Genomic DNA, 12,694 nt, shown 5'->3' on the forward strand with positions numbered 1-12,694 from the left:
GGCTGTCCAGACCTCAAGCTACAAGATAGATGAACGCATGGAGACCCATGTGCACAAAACAAAGCCACTGAGATGTTAAAGAACTTGAAGATGTAAAGCTGTGTGTTAGAATGGTCCAACAATACCTCATAGACTAAGACAAATTAGTACAGATGTAAACGGAATAGTGCCTTTTCCACCTCACACTATTCGTCCCTCATGATATCACATATATATACCATTTAAAGCACTCTAAGAAGAAGGAGATGTAAGATAAATATACAGAATCACGCCCCTAACCATATAGAGGAGGAGGGTTCTGAAAAGGGAAATCAGTATTATAACCTTCAATACGTCAAAGAACGTCAAGAGATCCTAGTTTTTATTATCTCCTGCAAGATTCCCTAAACTACCTAATTGACCCACGGAAGGGGGTGGTCTGAAGAGGCACCGGAAGAGAAAGTGCCTGTTAATACCAGAGTGAGACCCAGCAGGGCAATCTAAGATCTAGCCTTGCGGCTACGAGACAGGAGACCTCCCGACACTCACACGTTACACTAGGTCATCCTGCTCCTAAGTGGAGAAATCCAACAGGTGCTACTTACACGCTCAAACCGCAGTACTGTCTGTTCCGGAGGGTCGGGGCTCCGCTCCGGAACGACATCTGCGCATTACAGCTGTTCCTGGGACTGGCTGAATGCCAAAAAGTTGCACAATACATTAAATCTAATAAAAGGTGTGTGTGCCACATTCTACTTACTGTCACCTGAATCAACACCAAGCACATTGACCTGTAAAACAAGTGAGACTTGCGGCCACCTACCCTCATATACAGCACACTAATAACAGGCTATTATCATTTCAAGGGCTCTCTCACTCAGCTAGACCCATATCTTGGCCCCTACATTCCCATGAGCCTTTTTGACAGGGTAGCCTTGCTGATATAATATAACAGGGCATAGCTTTGCTCCACATTTGAGAGAGTTCAACCCCCCAAGGGTGTTGCATATCCTCTGACCCTCCATCACCTCCAGAAGGACCAAAAGCTCCTTTATTTACACTTAAAGGCACATAATTTAATATTTTGGTCTGTTGGAAGTACTTTCTTTACTGGGGACCCTGCAAGACTCAAATAGATGTCCTAGCTTTAACAGCTCTAACAAACTGTAATAAATATTTCCGTGGGCGACAATCCATCTAGTGAACAGCTAGATTACGCTACCTGACAGAAGATTTAATAAGCTGAATTGTGCACACGGTCTGCAGCTCCCATAGCAACTGGATAGCTTCACATAACTCTCGCTGCATAACTACAGAGTTTGCTCACAGAGACACTAAACATTATTGAATGCAAAAACTCATTGCCGGACTGGTCTTTATCCCCTTCCTTTCCTGCTGAACGCAGTGTCAGTGGGTCATACCCTAATATCCTTGCCCGTCTCTGTCCAGTGGGGACAACTGCCCTGGGGTATAGAGACCAGTGGGGCTGTCCAGACCTCAAGCTACAAGATAGATGAACGCATGGAGACCCATGTGCACAAAACAAAGCCACTGAGATGTTAAAGAACTTGAAGATGTAAAGCTGTGTGTTAGAATGGTCCAACAATACCTCATAGACTAAGACAAATTAGTACAGATGTAAACGGAATAGTGCCTTTTCCACCTCACACTATTCGTCCCTCATGATATCACATATATATACCATTTAAAGCACTCTAAGAAGAAGGAGATGTAAGATAAATATACAGAATCACGCCCCTAACCATATAGAGGAGGAGGGTTCTGAAAAGGGAAATCAGTATTATAACCTTCAATACGTCAAAGAACGTCAAGAGATCCTAGTTTTTATTATCTCCTGCAAGATTCCCTAAACTACCTAATTGACCCACGGAAGGGGGTGGTCTGAAGAGATATTCAGAATGTCGACTAGGAAAGGGAACAAAGCAGATAAAGTGCAGAAATCCGCATCTATGGAGGCATTCTTTAGAACACCCAGAATCCATAAAAATAAAGAGCTTCTCTCAAATGAAGCTGAGGAAGATCCTGAATCTGAAAATGAGGGAGATCTTGAGGACATGACCCCTGTGACTAAGGCGGACCTCCATGCCTTGGTATCCAAGCAGGATATTGCGTCCAACTTCGATAAACTCTGGGAAAAGATGGATAACTTCCAAGAAACAATTACTAACAGTCTCACTGGTATCAAAACTGAGATCTCAGAACTAGGGACTCGGGTGGATTCCTTAGAAACCGCAACTGAGGAAATGGGCGAAGAAATGGCTGAAGTATCTCAAACACTGACAACCCAACAACAAACAATAACAGAGCTGGAAGAGAAAATTGAAGACATCGAAAATAGGAGCAGAAGATCCAATATTCGACTTAAAGGGGTTCCCGAGACAATCGGAGCCGAAGACCTATATGAATACCTCCAACAGCTATTCAGGGCAATATTGGGAGCACCAGCCGACTCTGAAATCCAAATAGAAAGAGCCCATAGGGCCCTCAGAGCAAAGCCTAAACCAGAGCAACCCCCGAGAGATGTGATACTTAAGCTTCTGAGATTTCCTGACAGAGAAAAAATATTAACAGCTGCCAGACATAATCCCACGTTTAAATTCCAGGGTAATGTTGTCCAGTTTTTCCAGGATCTCTGCATCAAAACCCTGCAAAGAAGATTTACCCTTCGACCGCTCACCCTCCTCCTCAGAAAGCACCACATTCCATATAGATGGGGTTTCCCCTTTGCCCTGCATGTTATGAGGAACGGCAGAACAGCCACGATCAAATCCACAGCAGAAATACCTGATATTTGCAAATTCTTGGAGCTGGACCCGCCAGAAACTGTAGAGGGGGAAGCAACAGCCGGCTCTTCGGAACCCTCTCACTCTCAAGCAAAACCTCAGAGACCAAGATGGAAAAAAGTTACTAAAAAGAAAGCCAAAACCTGAGACTCAGATATAAACAGAACAGTAACCCACTTGAACATTTTTTTTATTTTCCTGTTATAGGAATATGAGCTATAGAGGAAGATTCTTAACCTCACGACAGAGAGAGGGGTTGAGGAGGCACTAGGTCTAAAGAACGACTGTATGTTCATTAATACTTATATGATAATTATTATTGTGGTTTTTGTTGTGACCGCGTACGGAACACACACCGTGGTGGTATTGACACATGTTGTGTAGTACATTATTTTACAATGTTAAGTTATTAGTTATATTAATGTTTATATTTTCTTTGTTGTTTGGAGTCACGGGATGCCTTACACGCACACAGAGCTCATCAATTATGAGTAGATCGGCGAGATTCTGGGAGAGGTCTCATCAGATGGTGATTAAGGTACCCTTTAAATTTTCAAATATCTGTAAGAAAAGAGTAGAGTACAACCATACCTTTAAGAATGTCATTACATTACTCTCACACAACGCGAGAGGCCTTAACACTGACATAAAAAGAAGGACTGCAATGACTAACTATAGGCGACTGAGGGCTAATGTCATTTTCCATCAGGAAACACATTTCCTACACTCCACCATACCAAAATACTGGGCAAAGGATTTCCCACAGCAATTCCATTCCACAATAGACTCCAAAAAAAGAGGAGTTTCTATTCTTATTCATTCTTCCATTCCCTTCACACACAAAGAAACAATAGCAGACAAGGAGGGCAGGTACCTCCTGGTGTCTGGCCAAATAGGAGGAATAGATATACTCTTCTGTAATGTGTACGCTCCAAATGAGCAACAAGATAAATTCTTCCAAAACATATCCCACCTGCTGACTGATTGGTCTAGGATACGTATAGTTCTGGCAGGAGACTTTAACATAGACATACAAGCATTAACAAAAGACACGGCCAATTTGCAATCTAAAAAGAAACAAAGACAGAGAGGGGTAGCTAAAAACATAGGGGGGATGCTTGAGCAGCACACACTGCAGGACACTTGGCAGATACTCCATGGGGATGCCAGAGACACTACATTCTATTCATCAGCACACAATAGCTACACGAAGATAGACTATATATATACGAGTCAGATACTCCAATCAATATTACAACATATAGATATTCTTCCTTGTGTATGGTCAGACCATTCAATCACTAAACTCAATTTAGGTGACCTGTTAGACCCAAAGAGAACGAAATCTTGGACATATGATCCATCCTGTATCAAAAACCCGATCATCAAGGATAAAATCCTTAAAGATCTAGAAGAATATTGGCGGATTAATCTAGATACCACAAACAATCCTATCATACCATGGGCGGCACATAAGGCAGTGATTAGGGGTGTACTGATTAAAGAAAAGACAACAGCTAGGAAACAATATACCCTTCTATTAAGGCAGCTATACTCGGAGATTACTTCATTAGAAAAGACACACAGAATAACTAAATCCCAAGATATATTGACACAACTGATAACCACTAAAAATAAGCTACAAGCCATATTGAACGAACAATCCGTAAAGGCAGCACACAGATTGAAAACAAATTACTTCATTTTCTCCAACAAGCCAGATAAATACCTAGCGAAAAAAATTAGAGACAACTATCAGGCATTATCAATCCCAAACATACAGAATTCAAACGGTCATATGACATCCCACCCACAGGAAATTGTGGACACATTTGCACAATTTTATAGTGAACTGTACAATGGGACTAAAGTGCAACATTCCCCCCAGACGGACAAACTATTTGACTCTTTCCTACATAAAGCAAACCTGAAACCAATTACTGAGGCAGATAGAGAGACCCTTAATGCTAAAATTACTTATGCAGAGGTCCGAGCAGCTATCAAAGATCTTAAGCCAAGCAAAGCCCCGGGCCCAGATGGTTTCTCGGGGGAATATTATAAAGCTTTCAGGGACACTCTAATACCTCACCTAGTAGTATTTGCCAATCACATTATGGAAGGGGGAGATATACCTATAGAACTGCTTCAGGCCAGGATAGTGGAGATACCAAAACAGGGGAGGGACCCTCATTTTTACGCTAATTATAGACCGATTTCCCTTATCAACCAGGATCTTAAAATAGTTACCAAAATCTTAGCCAACAGGCTGAAACACATCCTACCCTCAGTCATACACCCTGACCAAGTTGGATTTGTTAAAGACAGGGAGGCCCCTGATAATATTCGAAGGATGGTATCGGTCATTGACTTTCTCCGGGATAGGGGGATGCCTTCTCTGATCTTATCTTTAGATGCGGAGAAGGCATTCGACCGGGTTGATTGGAAATACATGCTGCGATTGCTGACATTAATGGGATTTAAGGGACGGTTTATGAACGCTATTGAAGGACTATATTCGACACCTACAGCCCAGGTCAGAGCAATTGGACATCAGTCAAAAACCATACATATACTCAATGGCACACGGCAGGGATGCCCTCTGTCGCCCTTGATTTTTGCGCTTTGCATAGAACCCTTTGCTGCATATATACGCAACTGCCCGGATATCTGGGGACTAGAGGTAGGGACGATACATCATAAGATTACTTTGTTCGCAGATGATGTGCTACTAACCATCTCGAAACCACTGATCTCACTGCCACATGTATATCAGGCCATACAATTATTTTCTCAGATATCGGGTTATAAAATTAATGTGGATAAATGTGAAGCACTTCCCCTGTCGATACCTAAACATACCATTAAGACGATTGAGACAAACTTTGATTTTAAGTGGGTTTCAGAGGGGCTAAAATACCTGGGGATAAAATTGACCACTCACTCCTCAAAGTTATACGCCGCAAATTACCTTCCCATATACAAGGCAATTAGATCAGACTTAGGAAAATGGAGGAAGATGGGTTTTTCTTGGTATGGGAGACTATCTGCCGTCAAGATGACGATTCTGCCCAGAATCCTCTATCTATTTAGGGTCCTCCCAATTAAAGTCAATAACTTAGATTTAGATAATCTTCAACGAGACATACATAGATTCTTAAGGGACAACAAACACCCGAGGATTCCACATCAAATTCTGACGAGACACAGACAATTGGGGGGAGTGGGGGCCCCCAACTTACATGACTACTATAAAGCAGCTAGACTGGCGCAGGACTCAATACTTGCGAGAAGACAGAAAGATGTTCTCTGGCCTGCTTTAGAAGCAGCTTTGGGGGGGATGGAGGAACCCGACGATATCCTCTGGGGTATTCTAAAGAATAAAGACACAGGGGTTTATCAAAACAAAACTACACAAATGACCAAGCAACAATGGACTAAGATACAAAGGATAGGGAAGCTGATACCTAAACAATCTCTACTGATACCATTAAAACATTTGATAAATAAGGAATTTATATACCATATAAAGAAATGGGAAAACAAAGGCCTATACAGGGTGGCAGATATGCAGTCACAAGGTAAATTATTGACCTTTACACAACTTAGACAGAAGTTAGAGCATATACAGATACAATGGTTCCTCTACCTACAGGTCATTTCAGCTATACAACCATATATCAACAGGGCCAAGACACATAGTCAAAGGACGACTCTCGAAAACCTATGCTCAGCAGCCATTAGACCCAAGAAAGCAATTTCTAGGTTATACATATCACTACAAGAAAATAACAATGTAACTAAATCTACACTGCTGCTAAACTGGGAGGAGGATATTGCTGGAGAGTATGCGATTGACAAATGGAATGATATATTTTATTATGCTAGTAAAGGCCTTATGAGCGCAGACCTTAGAGAGAACGTACTGAAAACAACCTTTAGATGGTACTTAACACCCATGAAAACATCTCATATGACACCGGGAAACTCTAGACTATGCTACAGAGGGTGTGGGATCAGAGGAACATATCTCCATATGTGGTGGGAATGCCCTAGAGTCCAAACCATTTGGCGAGAGTTGTCTCTATTGCTGAGCACCCTGTTAACCGAACAGATCTCGCTCACACCAGCCCAGGCATTGTTGCATGAGACGGTCCCAAGACTAAACCCACACATAAACACTTTTATTCGAATTTTATGTACCACTACAAGAATAGCTATAGCTAAATATTGGAAAAGCGAGACACCGACGTGGACAGAGGTCCTTAATAGAATACAGATGGTTTACTTAATGTACGAGACAGCAGCTTATATACAGGACACAGGGCCTACGTTCCAGAAGATCTGGTTTTACTGGATAACTAAAGAGGGTGCAGAAATAAGGTAGGAAGAAAGACAGGGATTCCTTTAGAGGAAGATAGTCGCTGATCTGACACGAGAGATTATTTAATATAAGGAAAATTGATGAGGAAGCTACTAATAGCAATATAAGTGAGATAAAAGGCGTGAGGTACCCGTGACTCCATTAGTTTAATTTGTTATGTTATGAGAAATGTTGAGTTTTGTTTATCTGTTCTAATTAGATTAACGATAAAGCTAAAGTTATGTGAATCTGACCCCCCATGACTAGTTACTTCTAACAAAGAGTCATATATCCAAGGATGTATAAAAGAAGTAATGGAAGGAAAAATATGAAAAGGGGAGAAACCTCCATATACACTGAAACAGACTACAGCATAGGTAGCAGCATAATTTAATTGGAGATATCTTATAGACATGAGGATAAAAATAAATACAGAGGGTTTTATTGGAAACTCTGCTCAAGGAACTGTCTTCAGCTGGGAACCATTCGCACCTTATTATATAAGTATGAGTAAGGTATTCTTTATCATGCAGCCGAATGTTTTTCTCTGTTTTTTTTTGTGATTTTCTTTGTGCTTGCTTAATGTATCCTACATGTAATGTATCTGAAGTGTAATGAGGAGGTTTGTGGTTTAATAAAAAATATTTTATCTAAATAGGAATAATTTAGTTAATAATAGTAATTTTATTTAGATTTATTTAAATAATATTTAAGTTAGGGGGTTTAGGGTTAGGGTTAGACTTAGGTTAAGGGGTTAATAAATTTATTATAGTGGCGGTGGCAGATTAGGGGTTAATACATTTAATAGCCTATGTGGGCTATGGCGGTTTAGGGGTTAATAATTAGGCTTATTGCGTTGTGGGGGGTTGTCGGTCTAGGGGTTAATACATTTATTATTAGTAGTGAGAGGGGGGATTGCGGATATAGGGGTTTTACGTGTCGGGCTATTTTTGGGTGGCAGGTTAGACTGTTACGGGAGATTTAAAATTATCTTTACTTTTCTTAGGCGCCGGCAGTTTCTAAAGTGCCTTTAGTCACTAGCGACTCCAGAAATTTGTAGTTACGCTCATTTCTGGACATCGCTAGTTTATCAGACTTACGGCACTTTAGGAACTGCCGGCGGGGTATATATAATACCCTGATGTGCGAGGTGAAATTACGGGCGGCGCAGGTTTCCACGCTTGCGCCAAAACCTGCGCCGTATATGGGATCGCACCCCTAGTTCCCAGTAACAAACCAAAAATGATTTAATCCCTTCAATAGGAGTATACTGCATAACACCCACAGCAAGACTGCAGATAAATAATAATTAATCATACATACAGATTGCAGGCAGAATACTAGTAATCTCACATGCAGGACATAGCTACATATCCAGGCATCGTACAAAACACCCTGTATAAATACATGTGATAAATGGGTTGTAGAATTGTGATTTTGCAGAGTAATCATGGGTATCCTGGGAGACATTGTTTAGATGTAGGGTTGCCAGTTGTCCAGTATTCAATTGGACAGTCCAATAATTCAGCAGGCTGTCCAGTAAAATCTATACAAAAATACTGGACATTTTAATGTCTATTTTTTAGTCTATAGTGTCAGCTGAATTTTAAAGTTCTCCTTAATTTGCATTCATTACAAATATGAAGCAACATTAAACGTGTTAGAAGATGGTAGAAAATATAAATAAATCTATGTGTGTGTTAATTGTAGCTACTGGGGTAAAATTACTGCTCTGTGTTTTGTATTGGTAATCATGGGGATGTAAAACCAATGCTTGGTTTGTGCTACTAGCAGTCACAATTGTTAAAACACTACTGTGTGTGTTACTGGTGGCCACAAAGGTAAAATAATTGATTTGTGAGCTTGTGGCAGACAAGGGAAAAAAATCACTACTCAGTTGTCAAAAAATATAAATAGCAAGTTTAACGGTGGTGGGTTCCAAGGTACAGCTTTGGAGAGGGGTTATTGTGACCCCAAATTACCACATTCACCAACAGGTCATTTAGTATGTTCTTGGAAGACAGATGACAAACCTAATTAGATGCCAGTATTTCTCTTGTTAAGTGTATCCAGTCCACGGATCATCCATTACTTATGGGATATTAACTCCTCCCCAACAGGAAGTGCAAGAGGATTCACCCAGCAGAGCTGCTATATAGCTCCTCCCCTAACTGCCATTACCAGTCATTCTCTTGCACCCAACGAATAGATAGGATGTGTGAGAGGACTGTGGTGATTATACTTAGTTTCATACCTTCAATCAAAAGTTTGTTATTTTATAATAGCACCGGAGTGTGTTATTCCTTCTCTGGTAGAATTTGAAGAAGAATCTACCTGAGTTTTTCTATGATTTTAGCCGGAGTAGTTAAGATCATATTGCTGTTTCTCGGCCATATGAGGAGAGGTAAACTTCAGATCAGGGGACAGCGGGCAGATTAATCTGCAAAGAGGTATGTAGCAGCTTATTATTTTCTGACAATGGAATTGATGAGAAATTTCTGCCATACCGATATAATGTAAACTCAGCCTTAAATGCAGTAGCAGCAACTGGTATCAGGCTGTCATGTATGTATATTTTACACTTCAGTATTCTGGGGAATGGCACTTCACTGGAATTATACTGTATGCATAAAACTTTAGCCTAATTTGCAGGGACTAGCAACAGGCTTTTTAATAACACTCAATTTATTAATGTTAAACGTTTTTTGCTGGCATGTAAAATCGTTTAATTTTCTGAGGTACTGGGTGAAAAAATGTTTTGGGCACTATTTTTTTCCACTTGGCAGTCGTTTTATTTAATTTATGACAGTTTACTGATCTCTCTCACTGTTATGTGTGAGGGGGAGGGGCCTTTTTTGGTGCTTTTGCTACGCATCAAAAAATTCAGTCAGAAGTTTATTGTCTTCCCTGCATGATCCGGTTCATCTCTACAGAACTCAGGGGTCTTCAAAACTTGTTTTGAGGGAGGTAATCACTCACAGCAGAGCTGTGAGAATTTAGTTGACTGTGATAAAAAAACGTTTATTTCTGTATTTATTTATTTTTTTCTGCTATCAGGGTTAGTTATCCTTTGCTAATGGGAGAAATCCTTTGCTAAAATTGTGTTTTTTACAAAGATTTGATGCTATAACTTTTCAGTTTATTAATTTTCAACTGTCATAACTTTTTCTGTGCTTCTTATAGGCACAGTACGTTTTCATATTATAGTAAATTACTTGAAAAGTATTTCCAAGTTGCTAGTTTATTTGCTAGTGTGTTAAACATGTCTGATTCAGAGGAAGATATCTGTGCTATATGTGCTAAAGCCAAAGTGGAGCCCAATAGAAATTTATGTACTAACTGTATTGATGCTACTTTAAATAAAAGTCAATCTGTACAAATTGAACATATTTCACCAAACAACGAGGGGAGAGTTATGCCGACTAACTCGCCTCACGTGTCAGTACCTGCATCTCCCGCTCGGGAGGTGCGTGATATTGTAGCGCCGAGTACATCTGGGCGGCCATTACAAATCACATTACAGGATATGGCTACTGTTATGACTGAAGTTTTGGCTAAATTACCAGAACTAAGAGGTAAGCGTGATCACTCTGGGGTGAGAACAGAGTGCGCTGATAATATTAGGGCCATGTCAGACACTGCGTCACAATTTGCAGAACATGAGGACGGAGAGCTTCATTCTGCGGGTGACGGTTCTGATCCAAACAAACTGGATTCAGATATTTCAAATTTTAAATTTAAGCTGGAAAACCTCCGTGTATTACTAGGGGAGGTGTTAGCGGCTCTGAATGATTGTAACACAGTTGCAATACCAGAGAAAATGTGTAGGTGGGATAAATATTTTGCGGTACCGGCGAGTACTGACGTTTTTCCTATACCTAAGAGACTTACTGAAATTGTTACTAAGGAGTGGGATAGACGCCACCACACGGGACTTATGGCAAACGGTCCCTAAGGTGGAGGGAGCAGTTTCTACTTTAGCTAAGCGTACCACTATCCCGGAGGATAGCTGTGCCTTTTCAGATCCAATGGATAAAAAGTTAGAGGGTTACCTTAAGAAAATGTTTGTTCAACAAGGTTTTATATTGCAACCTCTTGCATGCATTGCGCCTGTCACGGCTGCAGCAGCATTTTGGTTTGAGTCTCTGGAAGAGACACTTGAATCAGCTCCATTAGATGAGATTACACACAAGCTTAAAGCCCTTAAGTTAGCCAACTCATTTATTTCAGATGCCGTAGTACATTTAACTAAACTTACGGCTAAGCTTACGGCTAAGAATTCCGGATTCGCCATTCAGGCACGCAGAGCACTGTGGCTAAAATCCTGGTCAGCTGACGTTACTTCTAAATCTAAATTGCTTAATATACCTTTCAAAGGGCAGACCTTATTCGGGCCCGGGTTGAAAGAAATTATCGCTGACATTACAGGAGGTAAAGGCCATGCCCTGCCTCAAGACAGAGCCAAACCTAAGGCTAGACAGTCTAATTTTCATTCCTTTCGTAATTTCAAAGCAGGAGCAGCATCAACTTCCTCTGCACCAAAACAGGAAGGAGCTGTTGCTCGCTACAGACAAGGCTGGAGACCTAACCAGTCCTGGAACAAGGGCAAGCAGGCCAGGAAACCTGCTGCTGCCCCTAAGACAGCATGAATCGAGGGCCCCCGATCCGGGAATGGATCTAGTGGGGGGGCAGACTTTCTCTCTTCGCCCAGGCTTGGGCAAGAGATGTCCAGGATCCCTGGGCGTTAGAGATCATATCTCAGGGATACCTTCTAGACTTCAAATTCTCTCCCCCAAGAGGGAGATTTCATCTGTCAAGGTTGTCAACAAACCAAATAAAGAAAGAGGCGTTTCTACGCTGCGTACAAGATCTTTTATTAATGGGAGTGATCCATCCGGTTCCGCGGTCGGAACAAGGACAAGGGTTTTACTCAAATCTGTTTGTGGTTCCCAAAAAAGAGGGAACTTTCAGGCCAATCTTGGATTTAAAGATCCTAAACAAATTCCTAAGAGTTCCATCGTTCAAAATGGAAACTATTCGGACAATTTTACCCATGATCCAAAAGGGTCAGTACATGACCACAGTGGATTTAAAGGATGCTTACCTTCACATACCGATTCACAAAGATCATTACCGGTATCTAAGGTTTGCCTTTCTAGACAGGCATTACCAGTTTGTAGCTCTTCCATTCGGATTGGCTACGGCTCCGAGAATCTTCACAAAGGTTCTGGGTGCTCTTCTGGCGGTACTAAGACCGCGAGGAATTGCGGTAGCTCCGTACCTAGACAACATTCTGATACAAGCTTCAAGCTTTCAAACTGCCAAGTCTCATACAGAGTTAGTACTGGCATTTCTAAGGTCGCATGGATGGAAGGTGAACGAAAAGAAGAGTTCTCTCTTTCCACTCACATGAGTTCCCTTCTTGGGGACTCTTATAGATTCTGTAGAAATGAAGATTTACCTGACAGAAGACAGGTTAACAAAGCTTCAAAATGCATGCCGTGTCCTTCATTCCATTCAACACCCGTCAGTAGCTCAATGCATGGAGGTG

This window comes from Bombina bombina, chromosome 2 (assembly GCF_027579735.1).
Source record: "Bombina bombina isolate aBomBom1 chromosome 2, aBomBom1.pri, whole genome shotgun sequence".
NCBI classification, from domain to species: domain Eukaryota; kingdom Metazoa; phylum Chordata; class Amphibia; order Anura; family Bombinatoridae; genus Bombina; species Bombina bombina.